Below are 7,500 nucleotides of genomic sequence, written 5' to 3' on the forward strand. Positions count from 1 at the left end.
AACCAAGTAACACAAAGACAAAGAAGTCTGTGTACAAATTTCTGCGTTCAAGAAATGGAACATGCAGCACAACTCAAGAATCTTTGGCCTTCCCAGCTATCCGCGTCTGCACACACACACACACACACACACACACACACATCAGCCCGACAACTGTACATCATGAAGTATCTTTCCGCGTGACCAGCTGTGGTTTCCCCTCCTACCTGTGTTCAGCCAACTTGAGCCCCCCCCCCCCCCCCCCAAGCCCCCCCTCCCCGGGCCGCCCCCTGCACACACACACAGTGCCCCCCCCCCCTTTTTTTTTTTTAAACAACAACAACAATAATAATAATAAATGCAGGCTTATATAGCGCAGTACCCCCATCTCAGATGGGGCTCACCGCCCTTTACAATAAAATCTACAAACTCAAGATTAAGGGACGTAAAAATATGTTCAAAGTCAACACAGTCTCACATGACATTAGGCTAGAATATACATATTTAAGACTAAGTGACTATAAGAATAAATGATGTAAATCAACACAGGCACCATCACAGTCTCAAATCACACAGGCACAAATCACAGCAAAACAAGGCATATCACATTCACCATACTAAAAAAATAAATAAATAAAATAAAAAAATCACCAAGGAGCTAGCATCACAACACTAAAACGTCTTCACAAAGGCATACAAATCAACACAAAGAGCACATCCAGCAATATGATCACAGCAAGCATGTGCAGGAAAAGTTTCAGTGAGAAAAGTACAGTTTGAAAAGATATGTTTTGAGTGCTCTCTTGAATGCGGGTGTTGGGGGTGTAACGGAGGTTTGAGGGTAGTGAATTCCACTGTTTAGGTGCAAGAAAAGAAAAGGAACGTTCACCCACAACTCACCATATATCATAATAATTACAAACGCAAAAAAAAAGAAGAAAAAAGGGGTTCTTATTTTCATATTTGACAACAATTATTAGTTTGCTTTTTTCAAAATTAATATGTTTGATTTTTTTTCCCTGATTTTCAATGTATTCGAATGGAATGTGAAAATATATTCCTGGAAAAAGAACATTTTACAATCACGAGCAGGGGAGAAATGTGCATTAAAAAAAAGAGTTAGTTGTTCCAGGATATTCTAGAATTAAAGCCCGGCTCTTTTTCTCAGTCCTTACACCCTCTTCAGTGGTTTCGTTGTTGTTGTTTGTTTGTTTGTTGTTGTTGCTGCTGCTATTGCTCCTGCTGCTGTTGTTGTTGTTTTTTCCGAATCCTAGAGGCTTTCTACAGGGTTTGAAATGTTCAAATTATCTTACTGCCGAAATCTTCGCGAAGAGAATTTTTGTTGTTTTTGTTTCTGTGACGAAAAAGAATAGAACAGAATAGAATGCAACGCAACACCATACCATACCATACCATACCAAACCAAACCACACCATACCAAACATACCATACCATACCATTTCATTTCATACTTCTTCTTCTTTGTTCGTGGGCTGCAACTCCCACGTTCACTTGTATGGACACGAGTGGGCTTTTACATGTATGGCCGTTTTTACCCCCGCCATGTAGGCAGCCACACTCCGTTTTCGGGGGTCCATTCCACACCAATTTTTTTGTTGCTGTTCATATCTTTCGCAACGGGCCTTTTCTGTGGAGATGCAATGATTCAGTCAGTAGTTCTGATACATAAGTGCACGTGCTGGGTCACGTGGGAGTGTGCGCTGGGTCAGGTCACAGCTTTTTGAACCGATAGGTGAAACAAGTACGAACAGATGCCCGACAGTTGTCTTTTTATGTTGTTGCAGTTGTTGTTGTACTTGTTACTATTGTTGTTGACGTCGTCTTCTTCGTCGTCGTTGTCGTTGTCATTGTTACTGTTGTTGTTGTTTGTGTGTTTATTTGTTTTTTTCTCCTCCTCTTCTTCTTCCTTTTCTTCTTCTTCCCCATCTCTATCGAAACAAAACGTTGATAGACAGATAGACAGACCAAGCATTCGCATACAGTCAAAATGCAAACCACACGGAACGTTATGGTGAATGGGAACACACACACACACACACACACACACACACACACACACACACACACACACACACACACACACACACACACACACACAAGTATATTCTAAAGTAGAAGTAATGAAAGAAAAAAAGAAAGGTTATTTTCGAAATATCTGCCCCAGGGTAAAATTTTTGCTGTGTGGCCCTTCCATAGTGCTTCACCGGGCGTGATGCTCTTCTACGTTTTGCTTACCGGCTGGCTTGTAGAAAGGGTGTGTGTGTGGGGGGGGGGGGGGGGAGGGGGGGGGGGGGGAGGCGGGGTGGGGGGGACGAGGTCATTATAGGGGTCATTAATCATGGCCTGTGATAACGCTCCTGCATCAGCCATGTACGTTGACGTAAGCAAACGGCATCCTTTGCCTGGACACTCTGGTACATCTTTCAGAATTTGAATAAGACCTTCACAAACGGACGCACTGGCGCACTTGCACACACACACACACACACACACACACACACACACACACACACACACACACACACACACGCACGCACGCACACACACACACACACACACACACACACACACACACAGGCGCTAGCACGCTTAGACGCACACATGCATGCAAACACACATACGCACACAAATTCCCCTCCCCCCACCCCCGCTCTCCTCCACACACACAGACACACACACACCCACACACACACACACACACGCACACGCAAGCACGCGCGCGCGCACACACACACAGGCTTGTGCATACACATATACACCTGTCTAAAATTGTAATGAGAATGAAACGTCTGCTTCTCATTAAAAATGGAAATTTTGGAGAGATGGAGGCGAGGGGCGGGAAAGGATGTGTGGATGGAGGGGGGAGAAAGAGAGAGAGAGAGAGTCAGACAGGCAGGCAGACAGACAGACAGAGAGACAGAAACTGAGACACACAGAGAAACGTATACCTCTCACCAGACAGCATGAAACGTGGTTGCTCCATAAAAGAAATGATATGCATGTATAACATGCCGTGCTATCTTGACATGTAACATCAACATTCATAAAGAAACCATTCGTTCCGAAACGGAACTGACAGCCATAAAGAATCTGGCAAAAAAAAAAAAAAAAAAAAAAAAAACGAGATAGTTATGCCACATGAATATTTTTACATTTTATACAAGTGAGACAACTGCTCACGCAGATGACAATAAAAGCGGTACTTTTTGAAATATGCTGCTTCCTGTTTGAAGTCTTTGATCACGATGATGTAGACAGAATGAATGCGCTTGACGCACACTGTAGCCTACTATATCTTTATTCTAATTTTCAGCCCACCCAATTGCACAGGGGCCATATCAGGGCTGAAAACTCACAAGAAACAAATTTACCGAAAACGACATCAAATAACAAAAAGAAGAAGAAGAAGGGGGGGGGGGGGAAACAAAAATAACGATTCAATAGAAAATGGAGAGAACCAGTGGAGCCAGTTGCATTGCACGGACGGAAGAGCCTAGTATGGTCGTAACCCGCTACTAACTGTGAGTAGTATGGAACTGACCAATGGCGTAGTTCGGTCAACGTAGGCATTTAGTCACGTGCAACTGTCAAAAAGTTAGAACCAAGCAATGCAACTGGGTCCACAGGACATCCCAATTTCGTGATTTCCTAGTCAAGTGACTGAGGACAAAAAACGCACGAAAATATTATCGTATATTATTGTAAAATATCATGTAAAAACCCATGCAGCAGCCTATCCAATAAACGCGTAGCCCCCATTGTGGGTTAAAAATTCTGCATGATATTGTAAAATACCTTGTAAACGTCCGTGCAATGCAACTGGCTCCACTGGTTCTCTCCATTTTCTATTGAATCGTTTTTTCCCCTTCTTCTTTTTGTAATTTGATGTCGTCGTTTTCGGTAAATTTGTTTCTTGTACCCACCCCACACCACCTCACCAATAACCCCGACCCCCACATGAAATAATCCAGTTTGTTGTTTGTGACCATGTTGCTTCACAAAAGAGTGCATTTGTAGATCTTGGATAAAGACTAGAACGACTGCGTAAGAATATCGATATAAAATTCTCTTTTTTTAATTAAAAAAAAGCGATCATGACGTCACTCAATGACGCTGCGTCTTATTACAGTAGTTAGTGTTTGGTTTTTAAAGTGTTTGCAGAAAAAGATAGCTAGGTCTGTCCATGATCATTTAGTAATCCAAGTCAGTATACCAATACATTGAGTGACTGTGATTTTCGTGTACTATTTACGTAAAATACACCACATATGAATTTCTCTTATTGAGATAATAAAGTAATCTGGTTTCTGTATTATGCCGTGAAACAAACCTAACACACAATTGAATTTTTAGATCTTTTAGATTTAGGTATTTTTTTCCTGCGTGCAGTTTTATTTGTTTTTCCTATCCAAGTGGATTTTTCTACAGAATTGTGCCAGGAACAACCCTTTTGTTGCCGTGGGTTCTTTTACGTACGCTAAGTACATGCTGCACACAGGACCTCGGTTTATCGTCTCATCCGAGTGACTAGCGTCCAGACCACCACTCAAGGTCTAGAGGAGGGAGAGAAAGTATCGGCGGCTGAACCGTGATTCGAACCAGCGCGCTCAGATTCTCTCGCTTCCCAAAGCGGACGCGTTACCTCTAAGCCATCACTCCACTCCACAAGTGAACTTAATTTTAACAAAAGACGTCTCATGTATTGGGTAACAGCGATTGGGCTTCCACGAAGGGTGCAGTTACGAGTGAACGGCCATATGCAGCCCCCCTAAACCGCCAACGGAGATGAAATATATGTGTCCTTGGCACAGGTCTTGTTTTTGTCAAGGTCTTGTAAAATAGACGATTCTTTTTTTCTTTTCAAAATAGGTCTTTTTATTAAACTGCAAAAATGATTTCATGAAATTCATCACACACACACACACACACACACACACACACACACACAGATATATATATATATATTTTATATATGTATATATATATATATATATATATATATCAAAAAAGAAAAAAATGGTATCCTTTTTGCGAAAATAAAACTGCTCACCGACCATCCAATATACTAATATACATAACAAGGAATACACGCGCGCGCGCACCCACACTCACAGAGAGAGAGAGATACATAAAATTTTCCTGCAAACTTTTCTTTCTGTTCATTCATCATTGCACAGAACACAAATTAATTTGTGAAGAAGAAGAAATCACCTGAACAAACAAACAAATAAACAAACAAACAAAACAACAACCAGAGGTCTTTCAACAGAGTTCTGACTCTCTGTTTCTCTGCCTGTCTGCCTGTTTGTCATTAGAGTTGGATGTAAAGAAGCTTGTATGCTTATTCCACTTCCCTCATCAGTTAAACAAATTCGTACTGGTTATCATTATCACTATTGTTCTCTCTCTCTCTCTCTCTCTCTCTCTCTCTCTCTCTCTCTCTCTCTCTCTCTCTCTCTCTCTCTCTCTCTCTCGTGTTGATTATTCTACATTCAGAAATTAGGCACAGTTTAGAATTCTTGTGTTATATGTTGGCATACGTTGTTATGATGTAATGTTTACAAAATATAATACTTATAAATTCTCTCTCTCTCTGTCTCTCTCTCTCTCTTTCACACACACACACACACACACACACACACACACACACACACACACACACACACACACAGAGTTCAAAAATCGTTAAACTGGAAATGGAAAGAAGTCCCTGACGAAATTTGACAGAAACTGTCTAAAGGGGTTATCTCCCTTTGACCTGTGCTATCATTTCCCCATGGCCATGTGCTTTCGCAGTTATCTTTCGTTTTAGCCACCACTCTTGTGTGAGCTCTGTAAGATGCGCAGTTGCAGTGTCGTTAGTTTTGTGTTCTCCGTCACAAGAACCTTTTTTTGAAGGATGTTACCTTTATTTTGAAAAAAGAAAAAAATCTGTTCACATAGACTGGTGATTTTTAGATTCTAAACGAGTACAAAATGCTACTGACAAGTTTGCAACGTTTCTCTCATCAAAGCAAAAATAACTGGGAAAGAAACCCCTACTGTTTACGTAAGAAATACTTTTATGACGTTCCTGTATTCAGTTAAACGATCTCGTTCCCGCAGATGTGACTCCCAAATAGGCTGACAGACGTTTTGCAAAGCCAATGGTGCTACTACAGAATTGTAAACTGACGCACAATGCTCAGAACTATTTCCTTTTGCCATGTGTGTGTGTGTGTGTGTGTGTGTGTGTGTGTGTGTGTTGATGTTGTTTGTTGTTTTTCAGTGCCAGTAGGTAAACCCTGCAATCTGTCTTGACCCACTGCCTCCTGTAACAGAACGTGAAGGATTTCACCCTGAGCGCGTCGGGGAATAGAAGCAGGTTTAGCGCGCCTGTCTTGGCCCTGAGAGGTCCTCGCGCGCTGTGCTGCACGCGCGGCAGTTCTGTAATGCACGTGCTGCACCATGTGATCGCGCGCGGAGAAAGCAAGCAGGCCTGGCGTTCATGCGGGACAGAGCAGGGAATGGAGTTATCGGCCCTGGTGATCACATGGCGCGCGTTCTCGTTAATGAGCGAGATGTCCCCCCTGGTGTCAGGTTGCCCTGTTTTGTCTTGACGTCTGTCTCGTATGTCCGTCTGTCTGTCTGTTTCTCTTGTCTGTTGCTCTCTCTCTCTCTCTCTCTCTCTCTCTCTCTCTCCCCCGTTTTCACATGTTCTCTGTGGCTGTTGGCTTGAGACTGAACTGTGGTTGGCGCTCAGACGGAGTGAGTTCCCACACCTCGTTATCTTGTCAGACGGTACTTGGTAGTACCAGACTAGCCGGCTCTCTTCTTCTTCATCTTCTGCCGCCCCCCTCCCGCTCTCTGAGTCTCTCTCTCCTCCCTCCTCTCTCTCTCTCTCTCTCCTCCCTCCTCTCTCTCTCTCTCTCTCCTCACTCACACAGCGCAGACCAGATGTAGACCTACGGGTCTACCTTCCTTCCTTCCTTCCTTCTTCCCTCTCTGGACAAGGCTGAGGTACGATAATTCATGACATAAACAAGATTGAGTTATCGAAAGGCTGTCATTTTGGCTGATGGGTGCGTGTGTTAAAAGGAGTGCCAGGAAACGTGGCTGAGCCTTCGGCCCTGCGAAATAAAACTTCCACGGGTTTCAGTTGCAGGTGCCGCCGGTGGATAGCGCTGAGATAGAATTGAGATTCAGAGTGAAACAGTGTGTTGTTCGGTGACTGACAGAACGCCATGGAGTGCTTATGTAAAGAGTACGGTGTGAACTCTCGCATTTGAAAAAGAAAGTAAATATCGCGTATATTCTTCTCCGAGTTTGTTGTGTTTTAGTTGTGTTTGCTGTTGGTTTTTTTGTTGTTGTTTTTTGTTGTTGTTGTTGGTGGTGGTGGCGGTGATGGTGGTGGGTTTGCATCTTGACATGTTTGTGCACACTTAGACGATGCTATTTCTGTGAATGTGGAGTCTGGTGTGCATCGAAAGAAACGTTGAATCAACAGCTGTTTTTTGTTTG

At 42.9% G+C, this 7,500-nt stretch overlaps 1 protein-coding gene across 3 annotated transcripts in view; it reads left to right on the forward strand.

Annotated features, from left to right (window-relative positions):
• Window positions 1-6,880: 6,880 nt before the first annotated feature.
• Window positions 6,881-7,500, forward strand: part of LOC143279742 (sushi, von Willebrand factor type A, EGF and pentraxin domain-containing protein 1-like) — a 93,648-nt gene continuing 93,028 nt past the window's right edge. For 2 of the 3 annotated variants that reach the window (XM_076583868.1, XM_076583870.1), the window contains exon 1: window positions 6,929-7,276. The gene's annotated coding sequence lies outside the window, so the exon portion shown is untranslated. Of the gene's footprint in view, window positions 7,277-7,500 lie in introns of all 3 variants that reach the window. The other variant, XM_076583869.1, reaches the window with a different exon arrangement.

This window comes from Babylonia areolata, chromosome 3, assembly GCF_041734735.1.
Source record: "Babylonia areolata isolate BAREFJ2019XMU chromosome 3, ASM4173473v1, whole genome shotgun sequence".
In the NCBI taxonomy this organism is placed as follows: Eukaryota; Metazoa; Mollusca; class Gastropoda; order Neogastropoda; family Buccinidae; genus Babylonia; species Babylonia areolata.